This window comes from Mauremys reevesii, linkage group 5, assembly GCF_016161935.1.
Source record: "Mauremys reevesii isolate NIE-2019 linkage group 5, ASM1616193v1, whole genome shotgun sequence".
Lineage (NCBI taxonomy): Eukaryota > Metazoa > Chordata > Testudines > Geoemydidae > Mauremys > Mauremys reevesii.
Genome location: NC_052627.1, coordinates 105,250,852 through 105,268,943, shown reverse-complemented (window position 1 = coordinate 105,268,943; position 18,092 = coordinate 105,250,852). Strand labels below are relative to the sequence as shown.

Genomic DNA, 18,092 nt, shown 5'->3' with positions numbered 1-18,092 from the left:
TAATAAATAATAGCACTATGTTAGTTTCACTTAAGCCCTCAAAATAGTGCTTAAGTGAGGCTGACATGGGGCACAGGCCTCCTGCTGAATCCTCTCTGCACCAGGTTTCACTTTCACCCAATAGACAGATCTCTGTGTACACGGCAATCCACTAGAGCAGCTGTGTTGAACTCATTGACATTTCTTCAGCAGCGTTGAGGAAATTCAGAAGCAGAAGTTTTTATTGAATTAGAGGTAAAAACAAACAATGCTATCAGTAGAGCATTCTTGTGCTATTTTATTAGATACTGAATTCAGTGCAGGTTGGGAATGTTTTTCTGTTTATATTTTTCTGCCCACAAAATTTTCAATGTACCACAAGAACTTGTATTTATCGACATCTTATGACTCCCTGGTAGAAGCTGTTGTGGGAAAGATGGAGATTTTCCACTGGGTTGAGGGCAGTTAAGGCGTTAGGCAACCAGGAAGTGGTTTGGGTTTTAGCATCCAAAAGACCATTGGGGCATCTTGCATTGTGACTGGGAAGCACCTCATCTTTCATTTCCACTTACAAGCAGGGGCACAAGCACCTTGACATTTTTGGTAGATCTTGAACATGTAGGTCCCACCTCCATTCCATTGACAGCAACCAGCTCCCCCAGCTGTCTAACCCCAATGATGAATAAGCACATTAGCTGGTCTTTTCAACAGTGAAATGGGCTTTGCATATACAAGCAATGCAACCTGGACAGAATATAATTCCTGTGTCCATGTTTAAATTTGGCTCTTAACAATTATTATTCAGCATTTCAAGTAACATCTGTGCTGCTGATAAGTAAATGCCTTCAAGTATATTAGAACCAGATTTTCTGAAGTTTTACCTTCTACCAAGCATGTTCTACCTTCAACATCAGAAATACATTCTCTATGGATGTTAATAGGTATTCAGCTGGGTTTTTTTCATAGATGTTGGTGTATTCAAAATATTTAAAATTTGTATAACTAAGTTACACAATAGAAAACACACACAAACTATGAGGAAGAAGTAATTTCAATTTCAATAATACATCCTCTTTCTGGATCAAATTCAGATCTAGCATATGTGGGTGAAACTCCTTTAACAGGAATGAATATGGTCCTATACCTCTAACTACGATGTGAGATAAATACCTTGACAATGAGAAAAATACCCGTAAGCTCAATGCCTAAACGGTTCAATATCTCCTGACATACACATCACTAGGTATTAAAATTAAATTGTGAACTATAATGACTGATAGCTACAAGACACATGACGTTGACTGTTCTGAGGTTCTCACAGAGAGTTTAAACTAGTCCAAGTGACACATGGGAACAGATCCAGTACAACACAAACAAGGTCTTCCCTGCCCACTGTTATAGTGTAAATGTCAGCCTGGAACTACAGTATGCGAAAAATATTTTAACAGAAGTTTTCTTCTTTTTTAAATCAATCATTAACAACTGTTTGCTAATATGTCATGCTTTCTTCTCAAATAATGTCATGGGTGTTGAAAGACCGGGGTGGGTGATTTATTTATTCCTAGAGGGAGTAAACCAGGCACAAATCTCAATACTGCAGACATATATAAATAGTGTGAAATGATATATTTTAGGAAAAAAATAATGCAATCCACAGGAAAGATATTTAGAGAAGCGGCAGACAGCAACCAATATTTTCTGGGAGACAAGTTACTGAGTATTTCAAGTGAGGAAACAGACAGAGGTAGGGGAAAGAGAGAGTGGGAATTTCCTTTAGTTTCCCATCCCCCAAAATGCATTACTGACTGTAATATTAATGTTATTTCTATTGCAGTAGGGCCCAAAATATACTAGGCACTGACAGACATATACAAGGCAAAAAAATAATATATAAAGAGAATGAGAATGGGCATGTGAAAGGTTTAGGATGTATGGGAGTGGTGGGACAATGTGGACCAATAACCAATGCCAAGAAAATAAATGAGAAATTAGACTATAATTAGATCAAGTTTAAGGGTTAAGTGGATATGATGATGTCAGAGGCTGTGAAAGGCATGGTGTGGGGAGTAAAGTGAGACTGGAAAGCCCTGACTTTCCCCTGAGCTCTTGGCTTTTCCTCAAATTGAAAATAGTACAATGATCAAGGTCCAGAATCTCACTGTTTAAACAAGTCCCAGAAGTTGCCAGTGTTCACAGGTAGACCAGAAAGAGAGAGAGAGCATAACAAAGAACCCACTGAGCAGCCATGATGTTGTCTCCATTGTCCTTTTTCTCCCCTCTCATCTTGAATTAGAGATCTACAAAGATTAATTACAAACCACAGATGTGTGCAATTCTATTAACAAGCCTAAAGCACTAGCATTATATAAGCTTGTGCTCTGAATCCAGTTACTGAGACACTGCCAGCAGACTCAGATTCTGAGCCTCTCTTCCATGCAGGTCCGTTTGGCCTGAAAATAGCATACAGATACACTGGCTTGAGTGTATCAAAGAGCGTTAATTTGGGTCAGTGAACTACCACTAACTGAATTCTAATAGATGTCACCATAACTCAAGTGCTCCAGCTCTTTCAAGCAAAATGGCAGCAGACTACAGCAAGCACTTCTACTACATCCACTGAGGGGAATACAGTTTGTCCTTCAACAGTGTTGGTTTCTTTCTTTTCCAGTTCCAACTACCATTCAAATGAGATGCTTGCTTGGTGAGTCCCTCAAAAGAGCTTTAAGGGCAGCTTTTATACTTAAAACTGCAGCACTTTGCATCTTAAAGAAAAAAGCAGCAAGGATTTTGAAATACAATGCTGTCCCTTTAAAAGCATATCAGACTTCTGGGTCTCACACACATTTATGCCTACCATTTTGAATTCTCTCCGCTGTAGAGCGACTTCTCCATGATTGTTTGGAGCATTAAAAGCTTCATTTTATGTTTTAAATTACCTTTTGAGCGCAGGTTCTAGGACACTAATATTCTGTAGTTCTCATCACAATCAAATATCCAACCCATAAAAGAAATCGAAGTACTGCTCTGTTCAAAAGGAAAAGTGTAGTTTATTCAATCTGAAACAAGCCTAGCACAACTCACACTAGCTTAGCCAGAGGAAGGCTGCCTTTTAGCTCATCTACTGCTGCTAAATTTGCTGTCAATGGACCATGAGGGTACCGGTTTGCGCTTAGGCTGAGCTGAAGTGCAGAGCACAAACATAATGGGCCTGATTTTCCACTGCTTTGCACCCAGTGTAGTGCTTCAGACCTGTGCCAAATGGATGTGAAATGCTGCCAAATCAGAATGATGGCCTTTTGCACAGTTATACCAGTAACTACACAAAGGTAACAACAGAAAGTGCAAAATCTGGCCCAGTGAGTCCTACCCCTGCCTAGATACTTCTTCAGTAACAGACTACACAGGTGAGGCTCATAGAAGTATTTTAAAGTGACTTCTGGAATTTTAAACTAAGGCTACATCTGCAACTGGAACGGGGTGGGGGATGCTGTGCGACTCCCAGCTCGAGTAGACATACTGCTTCTAGCTCTCAACAAGCTAGTGCACTAAAAATAGCGTAGCCGTGGTAGCACAGGCAGTGGTGGCATGGGCTTGCCATCCCAATACATACCCACATACATGCACCACTCATGCTACCGCAGCTGCAGTACTATTTTTAGCTCTCTAACTCTATGAGAGCTAGTGCGAGTATGTCTGCTCGAGCTGGGAATCACACACCCGTCTCCAAGTGTAGACATAGCCTGTGTGAACTCTGAAACTGAGATGGCAATTACAAGCCACTGCTCAATAACAGGAGTCAGAATATTTGAAAATCAGGCCACTTATACACCAAAATGACAAAATGGATGTAGGAGCCCAATTTTCACTTCTGAAAACCTTCACCTTTCTTTTTAACTTGAGCATAGGTAACATCCAAAGAAGAATATGGGGGAGGGAGGAAGAGTGTGTGTGGGGGAGAGGGGTGTTAACCTTGAAAATACAACAATGGTGAGGAGAAAATCTAGAACAGCAGCCTCAATGGAATGGGTTCAAAAGGACACCGCAAAATCCAGCCAGAAAACCACACTTACAACCAGACATGCCAAACCTGTGGAAAAAAATGCAGAAATTGGGCTTGTTTTTGGCTTAACTGGCTTGTGAGTTGCTTGTTGGCTGGCTTTTGGCTTGTAGTTTGTTGCTTCTTTTTTTGATTGGCTCCTGGCAAGCAGAGGCGAGGGGGGGGGGCAAGCAGGAGCAAAGGCGGGGAGAGAGTCAGGGGTGCACAGTGGGCCCACCACAGTCCCAGACTGCATGCCAGGGGATTTAGTCACATAGAGTGTTGGGGTTCTTAGGGATTGGCTTGTTTTGGCCTTGTTTTGAAATGGGATTAGCTTGATTTTTGGCTTATTGTGAAAGTGGGGGTGCTTATTTACGTGAGAAAGTTGGCAACTGTGCTTACAACTGTTCTAGATCTTAACTACGTACCACATAGTGGCTTAGCAGAGGACTGCAACTTATTAGACAAATCTAACCAAATATCTGATTTTAGAATTTAGCCCTCAGTTTATGCAATATGCAGACCTCTGTGTACACTGCACTATACTGAACCTACATTCAGACAAACAAACACAGATGTTACTAGTAGAAAAGCCTTCCTGGTAACATGCTTTAAAGCAATTCCTGAAATGGCACTCTGAGTCATTTCCAATGTGAGACATTTCAGTTCAACATGCCCTGTCTTACCTGTTTATGCTTTGATACTGGCCTGACGTTTTGCAATAAGCAGCAGGACTATATTAATACTATATTGGACCTGAATTCAATCACAATTTTTGGGCCCCCTGGACAGCAGGCAGCTTGTGCTGCACATAGCAGGCACGTCAAAGTCACACGATTTCTTAGCATCTGCCTCTCTAAGGGTCATGTCACATATCCTTAGGACTGGAAGGGTATATCCCCCATGCAAGAAGCACTTGGCCAACTGGCTACAATCAGTTGTGAGCTGTGATACATGCTGCCCACTGACTCATTGCTATACTGAGGCCTCTTTGAAGCTTAAGGAGCTAACCTTGAACCCCACTTTCCCAATAAGTATTCCATTGCAAGGACTGGTGTGAGGAAACTGGAAACCTTAGGAAGTCAGCTATTGCACTGCTCTCAGTTTTTACTAGGAAATTTGTCTGAGCCACTTCAGTCAACATTTTATGGTCTAGGGCTAAGTGCTTTAACCACACAATGCCAAAGAATCATAGAAATGTAGGGCTGGACGGGAACTCAAGAAGTCATCAAGTCCAGCCCCCTGTGCTGAGGCAGGACCAAGTAAACCTAGACCATCCCTGACAGGTGTTTGTCCAACCTGCTCTTAAAAATCTCCCGTGATGGGGATTTCACAATCTCCCCTGGAAGCCTATTCCAGTGCTTAGTTACCCTCATAGTTAGAAAGTTTTTCCCTAATATCTAACCTAATCTCCCTTGCTTCAGATTAAGCCACTTACATCTTGTCCTACCTTCAGTGGACATGGAGAACAATTGATCGGTTTCCTCTTTCTAACAAATCTTCACATATTTGAAGACTGTTATCAGGCCCCCGTCTCAGTCTTCTTTTCTTAAGACTAAACAGGCCCAATTTTGTTAACCCTTCCTCATAGGTTAGGTTTTCTAAACCTTTATCATTTTGGTTGCTCTCCTCCAGACTCTGTCCAATTTAGCCACCTCTTTCCTAAAGTGTGGTGCTCAGCCTTGGACACAGTATTCCAGCTGAGGCCTCACTAATGCTGAGTAAAGTAGGACAATTACCTCCCGTGTCTTACATATGACATACTCCTATCAGTCCACCCCAAAACATTAGCCTTTTTCGCAGCTACTGACTCATTGCTGACTCATATTCCATTTGTGATCCACTATAACACCCAGATCCAATATTACTGCCCAGCCAGTTATTCCCCATTTTGTCTGTTGATTTTTTCCTTCCTAAGTGTAGGAAAGAACTTTGCACTTGTCTTTATTGAATTACATTGAATTACCAGTTCTCTAATTTGCCAAGGTCATTTTGAATTCTAATCCTATCCTCTATAGTGCTTTCAAACCCTCCCGGCTTGGTATCATCTGCAAATGTTATAAGCATATTCTCCACTCCATCCCACCCATTAATGAAAATACTGAATAGTATTGGACCCAGGACTGACTCCTGCAGGGTCCCACTAGATATGGCCTCCCAGTTTGACAGTGAACCATTGATAACTACTCTTTGAATACAGTCTTTCAATCAGTTGTGCACCCACCTTATAGTAATTTCATCTAGACCATATTTTCTTAGTTTACTCATGGGACTGCATCAAAAGCCATGCTAAAATCAAGATATATCACATCTACAGCTTCCCCTCTATCCACTAGGCCAGTAACCCTGTCAAAGAAAGAAATTAGGTTGGTTTGGCATGATTTGTTCTTGTCAAATCTATGCTAGCTGTTACTTATAACCCTATTATCCTCTAGGTCCAAGGGACGTACTGGCTGCCACTTCCAGCGGTTCCCATTGGCCTGGAACAGCGATCTGCAGCCAGTGGGAGCCACGATCGGCGGAATCTGAGGACAGGACAGGTAAACAAATCAGCCCAGTCCACCAGGGGCTTTCCCTACACAAGTGATGTCCCAAGTTTGGGAAACACTGCTCTAGGTACTTATAAATTGATTGTTTAATAATTTGTTTCAGTATTTTTCCAGATACTGAAATTAGGCTAACTGCTCTATAACTCCTCTTTGTTCCCCTTTTCAAAGATGGGTACTATGTATAGTCTGTGGGTCCTCACCCATCCTCCATGAGTTCTTAAAGACAACTGCTAACAGTTCAGTTCATTGCATATTTCCACTTGTACATAACCACATAATGACAGATAACAGAGATTAAAAGAACCTCCTGGGCCATCTAGTCTAAACTCTTCTCCACCTGTACTGACATATTCCATTGTAATCTCATAAGTGTTTTGTCTATTTTTCACCACCACTAGCACTGTTGCCACAATCACTTCCTTTGGCATATTATTCCATTGCCTAAGTGACCTACAGTAACTGTAAATATGGTGCACTTCCTTTTGTATCTACTTAACGTAGCAAGTATTTCAGGAAAAACAAACCTGCCAGTGTTGCCCCATGTATCTGTTATGTCCTCTTTGAAATGCCAACATTCCAGCAGAAAAAATGCCACCACATTCTGCAGCAGCAGAAATGTTAAATAAATTATCCACACCCCCTTCCTCAGTCATTGCTGCTCTTGTATTAATAGTGTTATCTATTCTATCCCTAAACCCGGTAGTCTCTTCACTTGACTATGCATTCCACTCTCTTAATCTCTCTTCATATGTCACACCCTATAATCAATTCAGAACTGTATTTCCTTCCTACCCATTGCCACTCTTTGTATTCCCTCCACTTAAACTTTCTTGTCCATTTTATAATGAACAGCTCTCAAACAACTGTATGTTTGGCCTTACCAATGATACACACACAGGAATTTTATGTTCTTCTTTTTCACATAAGCGCAATATGTTTGCATCTCTCAGTAGAACGTTCACTAGTTGGAACTGCATCATACCCTGAGTGCACATAAAACTGTTGTCCATTGTCACCCACTGGGGTTATCTCTGAATTGCTGCAGTAAATGTAGAATGAGATGAAAAATCAAGGTCTTGACCATTTGTGGCAATTAAAGATCCCCTGGCACTTTTCAGAAGAGCAGGAGTGTTAAATAGTATCCTAGAACCCATTCTAACTGTCCTAAATCTCACTGCAATTTGTTTCTTTTGCTCTAATTTGTTGTGTATAGTTGCTATGTGCTGTTGAATAGTTGCCATGTTCTGCACCAGAGATGGCTGCATTTCAGTGGAGGATAAACTAATCCCTGCATGCAGTTTGCAAATTAGTTTATTAAATTTGTAAGGCATTTTGGGATCCCTTGTGATGAAGGTGCTATATGTATGTAAAATATATCACAATTATTGTTGTTTTCTAACCAGCATTCTTCCATTTTGCAGTTGGTATTTATCTCCCCTACTGTATGACCTTGTATTTTATCTAAATTAAATCTCATCTTGTTAATTTTCCACAGTTCTTTAAAATCTCAAGCTCCATGTGTTATCTCTCTCAGTCTTCCACTGTGTTTATGATCCCTCTTAATTTTGTATCATCTGCAAATTGTGTTACTGTGTGTACATTGTTTCACAAAGTATTAAATAATAATGGGACCAGTACTGACCCACATGAAACCCCTCTTGGTATTTTCCCTAAATTGATGTTGTAACATTTATAATCATGGTACAAGAGGACATAAGTAGACATAACTGTCTGCAATTAAGCAAAGGAAAATATTGGCTATCAATAAAAAACTTTCTGACTATAAGACTGTGGAATAGTCTCCACAGGAAGAGGTTGAAGTACCATTGCTTAATAATAAAATACATTAGCAGTAAATAAAATACTAAATAATAATAATAATGGTTAGCAGATACCATATGTAATGCCTGGCATATTCAAAGCTATTCGGCAAAATATATTGAATCTTAGAGATATTTAAAACTTTGCTAGACGAAGCACTCAAGAATATATTTTATTTTATCTTTAGATTTATGAAATGACCCCTTCAACATGGCTCAGGGCGCACATGCTCCTGGAATAACCCTGCACTGGCAGGGGGATGCACAGGATGGTTTATTATTAGGAGAAGAGGGCACGATGACCTAACATTCTCCAGTTTCTGTGATTCTATGCCCCACACATACCCCTCATAAACACCATGCAAAGCAGGTCTTTAATGTGGGAAATAGAATGTTCCTAGTGACCCAAACTGGTCTTTGTGATCCCCAAAGCTCCTGGATACAACTCCCACTGATTTTTGGACTCTATAAAAATCTCAAAGTTAATTTTGGCTTGCAAGCGCAACGAGGTAAGTTCCTAGCCCTTTTGCCTTGTGAAGACACCCTTGAGAAGCCGTGTTGCTAGTCTGCCAACAGGATTTTTCTCAAAAGCATTGGTTACTCCTTGTCTCCTCTGCAGTCACACCGAGTCAATCTGTGGTGTACAAAACCCATAGCCTCAATTTTGAGCCAATCCCAGAACCATACACGGTCCTCCCAAGTTGTTGCTGACATTAGGGCCAATTCAAGGGTCTTCCCAGCCCTTGGCTGATTGCCAGCAGCTGAGACAGCGTCTCTGTTGAGCAGTCAGATGGTAGGTCTACACTGCAATAAAACCTCCCAAGTCAGTCCAGGTCAGCTGACTGGGCTTGTGGGAAGGGTCCCAGAGCCTAGGCTCCATCCAGGCCTAAACAAGTACACTTCAATTTTATAGCCCCACAGCCGAAGCCCCAGTCAGCTGACCCTGACCAGCCATGGATGTTTTATTGCAGCGTGAACATATCTAGTGTGGCCCCTGGCTACAGGGAACAGCAGCTCATTAGCATGAGGCTCAGTATGGTCCTCTGAACTAAGGGTGGCTCATGAGCGCTCTGGCCCTGATCCAGCAAGGCATGTAAGCATATGCTGAACTTTAAACATGTGGGTATCCCACTGACTTCAACGCTTAAATGTTTTGCTGGATCAGGGCCAATGTGCTCAGTATCTTGCAGGATCAAGCCCTGACAGTGACTCTGCCTGAAACTTTGGTCAAGTCACTTGGGAACCTGATTTTCAGAGGCTCTGAGCACTCATAACTCCATTTGAAGTCACAGGAAGCTGAGCACCCTTAAGAATAGGTCCTTAATTGTTTTATCTTAGTTTCCCAATCCAGTAAAGTGGAGAGGATAAGAATTATCTATCTCCTAGTTTTATTTTGAAGATTCATTAGTAAATGTTTGTCCTAAATTGTTGTGTATTGGTATTATTATTACAGAGAGAGGGTGCAATGGAGCATAGATGGGAACAAGTAGGACAGAAAAATGAGATGTGGAGAATAAAGAGAACACAGAAGGGGAAAATAGGGATAGGGACAACCTAACATGGGAGACAGCAGGGAGGCTTAATATCATCAGAGAGGGTGAGTATTAAAGAGAAGAAATGAGAAAGGAGGAGATGCTGAGTTTTCCAAGACTTTAAACAAAAAGCATCAGCGCTAGCTAGAAATGACCAAAAGAAAATGGCCTGGAGCCATATTCCCTTCATCTGGAGGGCATGGCCTCATTAACTCACACAATCCCAAATTCAACTGCTACAGCCAGCAAAGGTATGGGAATGGTCTGTGTGTGAAGTCCTCCCAGGCACAGAGCTGAAGGGAAACATCAGTGCTGATGGTTTCAGTGGCTGGTATTCACAAGACATTGAGGTGGCAAATTCTAAGGGATAGATAAAAAGCTAAAGACAGCTGAGGAGGAGAAGTGCCTTGGAGAACATCAGTGAACTACTATATTACCCAAGGATTCTTAGAAACACTGTCTTCCCCCTCAAAGTATGTGTGTATGCATGCGTATACACACACACACTCTTTGCCCCTCCTTGGGTAACCTCAGCCAAACTCCTTCAAGCATTCCTTCAAGAACTATTTTCAATAACAGCTGAGGCAGTTTCATAAGTCATGTTATATTTTGATGTCAGGGAGAGGCACACAGATAGTTGAGTAGTGAGAGGAGAAGATTTCAATGGTTACAAAAATACAGGACCCATTCTTCGCTAGTAAAAATTGGTGTAGCTTCACTGACCTCAGTTATGCTAATTTACATCAAGAGAGAATCTGGTCTGGATATTATACTAAGGGCTTTACTACACAGTGGGGTAATGCGCTCTGCAGAGGTGTGATTTCTCAAATGCATTAATATGTTGCACATTAACTAGTCAGTGTAGACCCTACTGATATGCTTTAAGGTAGTGCTGTTTAAAACAGTACTACATTAAACCACACTAGGGATCCTTTAGCGCACACCAGCAGGGTCCACATGAACCAATTAAGGCGCATTAGCATGCTTTAGAAATCACACCCCATGTAGTATGAATTGCCCCATCATGTAGGCAAGCTACAAGAGAACAATTACATTTCACCACTACTCATTACAACTTTGCCCTCCTTGCAAACATACCCTCCCACTCTCTCCAAAGTATGGAATGGATATGTGCCGCCAGTTTCTGTGGCTGGTATGTATCAGATACTGAAGCAGCAGGTTCAAGGGGTGGGTGCAGAGCCTTTGGGCACCTTCAGTACTGTTATCTGGAATTCCCTTGAATATCACAGAATTTAAACAATAGTGATTCCCTGCCTCTCAACAAACTGTGCTCTATTTAATTCTGAATGTCTCTCGAACCAGATCACAGTATAGGGGTTGCTGATATTTTAAAAGTCACCCACTGTGTATGGCCTTTTGCAAAGAAGACATTCAAGTGCTTCTATTTATTAGAGGAAGTCCCCTAGAAGTGTGATAAATGCAGCAAATTTAAGAATTAAAGCCACATTAGAAAGGCATTGATTTTCTTACAATAAGATGAGCCTCTGAGGGAGCTGGAGAGAGGTAGTGAACTGAGCAGACACAGCATGGTTCTGGCGAGGTGGAGCATTTGGGGAATTACTCCTTCAATAGGAAAAAAATTGTTTTAATTAGGTTGGTTGGTGGTTCTGAAAGCAATGTGCTATGCATCTGGAGGAGGGGGGGATTGTCAACAGCATGTGCTCTGAGCTTGTGAGTCACAGCGCAGAGAGAGAACTTGCACTTCTGGCTCAAATGCCGGAAGAGTCTTCACAGAATTCAATCTGGGGAGGGGAAATGGGAGGTGGCAATTATGCAATGATCCTCTGACTATTCTGAACTGCTTGTAAAAATCAGATGAGCTTTTGTTCTCCTGGACTAGGGAAAAGATGCTAGGAAGAGGATAACAAGCAATTATAGAAGGAAAAACATCCAACAACAAAACTGACTGAAAATAATAAAATTAAAAAGTGAGTTAGAGAGGTTTTGTCATTTCTGTCTGAGATTATGTTGGGGAGGCTGAACTCAATTTTATTGAGAAATCAATTCTAATTTGGCACTCCACACAGTATCTGGCAGAGGATACTGGTAACACTCTCCACTGAAATCTGCCAGCTAATTTACTTCTGCTGACTTTACACTAACAAACAGAAGCAGGGAAAAGTCTTGTAGTAGAGACGACATTTCCCACTGAATATCTCATTCTAATGTGGGTTCTGAATCCTCCTACTCTTGCTTTATAGATAAACATTCAGTTTGCAGGGGAAAAGATTGCCCAGGATAAAGTGGGATAGGCTAAAGGTCAGAAGTGCAATATGTGTCCTAAGGACTGGGCCTGCGTGTTACAAGTTTAGCTAGAGGGAAAAGCGTGGAAGCAGATTCCTCTGTCAGCTTTTATAAAAGTTTAACACCATCTGTTCTCCAATTAAACTTCATTGAAGTCCAGCACCAGCAAGTTTTACAGACACCAAGTCCTGCTATTGATTGTCAAAAGAAAAAAAAGCTTTTAAAGGATTGTGAATTATTGAAGAAAATGTGTCTGTAGATGTTTCAGAAATGTACTGCATAAAATTTATCATGAGTTACGTGTCTGGGAGCACAAAATGTGCCGTTTAATGCTATGCTTTACTGACCTTTAAGCAATGGCAGCTGTCCTAACTGTATTCTCAGCTTATGTGTATTCACTCAGAATTCATACAAAGTATCATTTATTTTTGTGAGGTTTGTGCCACTAAAGATTTTACATGCACTGAAAAGCTATTGCTGGTTGCATTGTTTGTAACAAAAGGAAGGAACTATTTCCAAATGTCAATATAAACAAGAAGTGAACAGTTTTCAGACTTTACATTTACCAATACGTTTAACTGTCAAGGAGCCTGTTTTTTCATGAAATAGTTCTATTTTGTGCACAGCAGAGAAAAATATGTTTTTATTTCTTTGCCTTACCCATTGTCTTTTTCTTAACGCCTATAAAGCCACCATGCCCCTCATCTCCTTGGCACAGCGAGATGTTCTTTTTCAGGGAAGGTGTCCCTCTACAGTCAAGTAATATCCAAGTTTGTAAGTGCACAATGACTTACATTTCCACATTCCATTTATAAACCAGGTTCAATGCTCCATAAGGACCCAGTTTCTCCCTCTCTCTCTCAGCAGTATTCTTCAAGTCTTTACAAGGATCCATTTTCCCATCCTTATTCCCAGAAGTCAGTTAAATCTAGGGCAACATGGCCTAAAATTACTATTTTCCTCAAAATCTCAGAAAACCTACAGCCAACTGCACTTCTGCCTTATAGCACAGCTATCACTTGAACAATATTGTGAGTGTGCCTATACGTGCTCAGCTAATACCGTACACTCTTGCACCTTCTGGTTCCCTGTGCTGCGTGCATCCAAAAATATGCTTTTACTTAGTCTTATGAATAGGTCCATCATAAAGCTATGGACTCTTGACCTAAGAAGGCATCTTCTGGCTTTAAACTCCAAGAACTTGAATTTGAAAAGACTGAACTTTATCTCTTAGCAAAGCAGTAGGGTAAAAACTGGATGTAACATTGTTTTAAATAATTGATGTTGCACTCTAATACTATTTTTCTGTGTATTACTGCAGATAGGTTTCTTTAAAAGATTTTCGCAAGCTGTTTATTATAGGAAAAACTACATTTTTCGTTCTATTTTAGCAATAATGTTTTACCAATAATGTTGCCTGCAGATAAGGTATTAGGGATACAGATAAAATAACTGTATAGATTGTATAGCAATGTATAGGTTGTTAAACAGAAAACCTATAGTTTAGACTTGAATTCACTAGTGCTGATTATTTTGTTTGCTGCCTTTTGATTTTTTGTTGTTGTGTGCTTTCTGTCTGGCTGCTGCCTGTATTCATTCTGACATTTGTACAATGCTGCAAATAAAACCTAAACACTTTCACATTCATCTTTAATTCAACTCGCTGTGGAAGAAACAGACTAGCATGAATAAAGCATAGAAATCCAGGCTTAAAACTTAAGCTACCTCTTGATTATGATTTTGTGTCACAACTCCCAAGTTTTTCCAGCAGGCAGTGATTTTTGTAATGGAATTTCTTTTTCTTTTTCTTGGACTAATGTAATCGAAGGGCAGGAGTTCTGCCTTTTTTATTTCTAGATAGGGCTCAACTGTATATGATTTACACAGGAAAATCTCCAACTGAAAGTAGCACTTGAGAGACTCAGGCCAAGATTGGGCCCCATTGTGTTACTTGTACGTATATGTAGAAGAGACAGTCCCTGCCCCAAAGAGCTTGCCCATCTAAAAAAAGAAGACCGACAAAAGAGGCAGGTGGCAGAAATATTATAATTCCCAGTTTACAGATGGGAAACTGCGATAATGGGCTACATTGGGCAACTCTTATGGTGATGAGCATTTACCGATCGATGGGACTACTCGGATGAGTCAGCTCACCAATGTAAGTGATGCACAATTCACTCCTAAATTATTTATTTGTCCAAGTTCAGGCAGGAAATCTGAGACAGGGTCAGATCTCCTAAATCCCAGTACAGTGTCTTAAACACAAGTTTATCCTCCCTCTCTCAATGGGAGATTTTTTGGCATGGGATGTACAAAATTAGGCTCGATATAAATGTAATGGGCTATCATGGTTCATTTACCTTTGCCCTCCCAATATCACTTTACCATTTTTTTTTAATCTGGATATTTTGTATCCTATAAATCTGTAGTAACACTATCATGATGATTATACCTAGGACATGTATTAGAAATATTGTCCTAGGGGCTGTCCTGCTGTTTTAGAGAGATCTCAACGCACACCAAGCAAGTTAATGGTAGGATTTACAAAAAAATGCTCAGCACTGGCCTAATTCAGTTCTCACTAAAACTAATGATCATTGATTCCAGTGAGAACTGAGATAGGCCAAGACTGGCCATTTTTGAAAATCCCACTCTAATGGTATCTGAGGCTCTACCTTGGTCCCTCTCTTCTGGAATAGCCAGTAGGAGACAAGAATGATGCAAAACCAGCATGCTCAGCAGGGGTCAATTGAAGCAAATCTAGCAAAGCTATTCAAATGAACCCCCCAGCTACAAGGCTCAAACTTCAGCATGTAACTATCCCCTTGTGACTGCCCTGAACTCCTATGGTACTCCTGTGCCAGTAGCATGAGTTCAGTTTCATAAAGAAGGGTCACAGAATGGGTGTCTCCAGAACTGCAGTGCACATCTGTGGGAGGCTTTAGGAAAACAGTGGATGGAGGCTATCTGTTAAACAGGATGAGCTTCTGACAGCCCATCCTGGGCTCTGATACTTAGGGAGATATCCTAAGTCAAGAGCAGATGGTAGGTCTCCCTGAAGCCTCTAGGGGAATGAAATAATACATACATCTGGCATACAATCTCTCATTAGGTATGGCTTGAAATACTCTAAAACTGCACTATGTATTTCAAAGAAAAGCACTCCCCCTGCCCCCACAAAACCCTTTTTTGTTTAGTTTTTACATCAATACAGAGTCCCATCCTGGCTAAAACTGGGATGTGGGGAGCACCAGTATTGTGCTCTGACTCAGCACTGCCAGTTGTATGTGCATGCATGCATGCACACACAGAGAGTAAATTGCCTGGATATGGCTCTGCTTGGGGCATGAACTCCTCCACATCACATTTCTTCTGTTGCCCCCACTGCCTTCTCCTTGCTGCATCCCATCCCCACAAAATGAGGAGATGCCATGTCACCATGTAACACTGACACTAGGGTTGACAATCGTCAATTTGACAAGGCCTTCCTCCTATCTCATGTACTTTAATGGGTGCCCAGAAGTAATCCAGGAGGTCCTTCTCCAGTTGCACAGTATTTCTTCTAGATGTAGGCTCCAATCCAGCAAATATTTACACACATGCTTAACTTTAAGTCTCACTGACTACAATGGGACTTGCATGCCTCAAGGTAAGCATGTCCATTAGTGTTTACAGGATCAGAGCCTTAATTTGCATCACCACCTGACATGCTAGAAACTGAGCTGGTCTTTCCAATAAAGCAATATGTCTGGCTTACCTATGTTTTTTCGCCTGAAGACACTATACCAAATGAATTCTGCATCTGCAATACTGCAGCATATTCTAAGACAAATGCTATTTTAATTTGCTTTAGGCACTGAAGACCTACACACATTTCAGTGGAGGGAGTAGTGTGTTTTAATTGGTTTATGAAGACAAAGCATATGCCATGACACAGTTAAATGATTAACAGATTCCTACGAATGCCTTTGGCATAGAATATCTATACATTCATTAGCTGGAACAATTCATCTTCTTGATAAAACTAAAATTAGTTATATAGCAGGTTTACTTTTTATGATTAATAAATGATAAAAATCTAAATTATCCATCTGAAATGACTGCTTTCTTAGCCATTAATCTCACATTTATCAGCTCCTATAATTCATGTTATTAGTGTAAAAATCAATTTTACCAAATATTATTTTTAATTTGCTATCAAAAACAAGCAAAATACATGGAATGTGAAGTAGCATCTTATTTAGAATGATATTCTGGAGTGATTTCTAAATCAAGATATAAAAAGGTGTAACATTTGAAGTATTTTGCCATTATAAAATAAACAGACAACACATGACTGAGCCTATATGGTAAATGCTAAAATTAATAAAGCTGCTTAGTAATAAAATGTCTGTAACAAAAGATGTTTCAGCTAATTTGGATTTTGCAGCCTTCTATATTCATTTTGCAGAGAAGAAAAATTCAGCTCATGTTGCAGAAAAATAGCTTGGGACAAAGTGGAGTGGAGAATATGCTAAAAGTCAAAAGTACAGTACAGTCCGTGTCCTAGAGATTTGGTCTACAAAACAGGTTTAGCTAGAGGGAAAGGCTTGGGAATAGATCCTTCTGTCAGCTGTTTTAAATGTTGAAGACCTTCTGTTCTCTAGTTAAACTAATCAAGGAAGTTCACGATGGTAAACTTGTGACTTTGCTCTATAGCATTCTTATTAACGGCCAAAGGTTTATTAAGGAATCTAGTTTAGTCACTTCATTTCTGCTGTCAAACAATGGTTATTCTGAACTCTCAGTGGTCCCCAAAAAAGTACTCTTTGGAGAATTGGAGAAACTACATTTGTAACATTTCTTGTTGTCTTGATACTAGAATTTAAAAAAAAAAAAAAAAGCAGAGACATCTGCTGGAGACCTAAGCAACTTGTTACTTAACAAGTGGCTCAGCTGCAACATGCTGACACTGCCTTCCAGGAGTCCCAGCATTGGGAACTGACTAAAGGCTCTAACTCCCTGAATAGATGAGGGCTGGGGGGCATATCAGAAGGTGACACATACAGAGCTGCTGAAGGAAGGAGTAGGCAGCAACATTTACTTGCTGACTGACAGCTCTTCTTCCCAGCTTGGAATAAATATTACAGTTGGTTCAAGTCTCTTCTATAGGTTCTTATCAGGGGTGCTGGAACGGGGGAGAGGGCAGGGGGCCATGTTCCCATCACTTTTTACCAGTCGTAAGGGCAAGCGACGGGGGCGTGGAAGGGAGCAGCAAGGAGCAAGTGAGGGCAGGGTCTTGGGTGGAAGAGGTGACATGAGGGTGGGGGCTCTGGGGAAGGAGCAGTGTGCGGGCGGAGACTGAGAGAAAGGGTGGTGTGGGCAAAGGGGCTTGGGGAAGGGATGGCACAAGGGCAGGGCCTCGGGGGAAGCAGCATGAGGGCGGGGCTTGGGGAGAACAAGTGGTGCAAGGGTGGGGGGAAGAGGTGGCAAGGGGGCGGAGCCATGGGTAGAGCACCAGTGCCCCCCCCATTTTTAGGGAGCTTCTGTCACCCCGGTTCTTATATCATACTCATCATTGTAGTATCTGAACTTATTCTTGTCATGCATTAAGAACATAACTACACACCAGTCGTGTTATTTTTTGTTATCCTCTCCCGGGGAAGGCAGTGGGGAATCGTGCACAATGGAGTGTCTTGTTTTGGTAGTTTTACAGTTCTTTTTTTAAATATACACATTGCTATGCTGCATTTATAGGCTATGAATAGCACACAAAAAAAGATTAAAAATATTTGTGTGAATAGAAGTGCTGAATGTGACTCACTGTGATTCCTGGGGTGACACTATTAATTAACTGGGGGTATTCAGAAATCAGTTGGGTAGTCATGAAAATCTCTGCAAATCCCAAAAGCTTCATGAACTTCGAGATGAC

General features: G+C 40.9%; 1 protein-coding gene and 1 long non-coding RNA gene across 3 annotated transcripts in view; one reads left to right on the top strand and one right to left on the bottom strand.

The window, feature by feature from the left end:
* PPARGC1A (PPARG coactivator 1 alpha) overlaps positions 1 to 18,092 on the bottom strand; it is a 480,987-nt gene that overhangs the window by 168,931 nt on the left and 293,964 nt on the right. The window lies entirely within an intron of this gene.
* Positions 6,496 to 8,788, top strand: LOC120406705. Its single transcript, XR_005599501.1, has 2 exons — positions 6,496 to 6,555; positions 8,573 to 8,788. It is a non-coding gene; the product is annotated as an uncharacterized LOC120406705 (long non-coding RNA).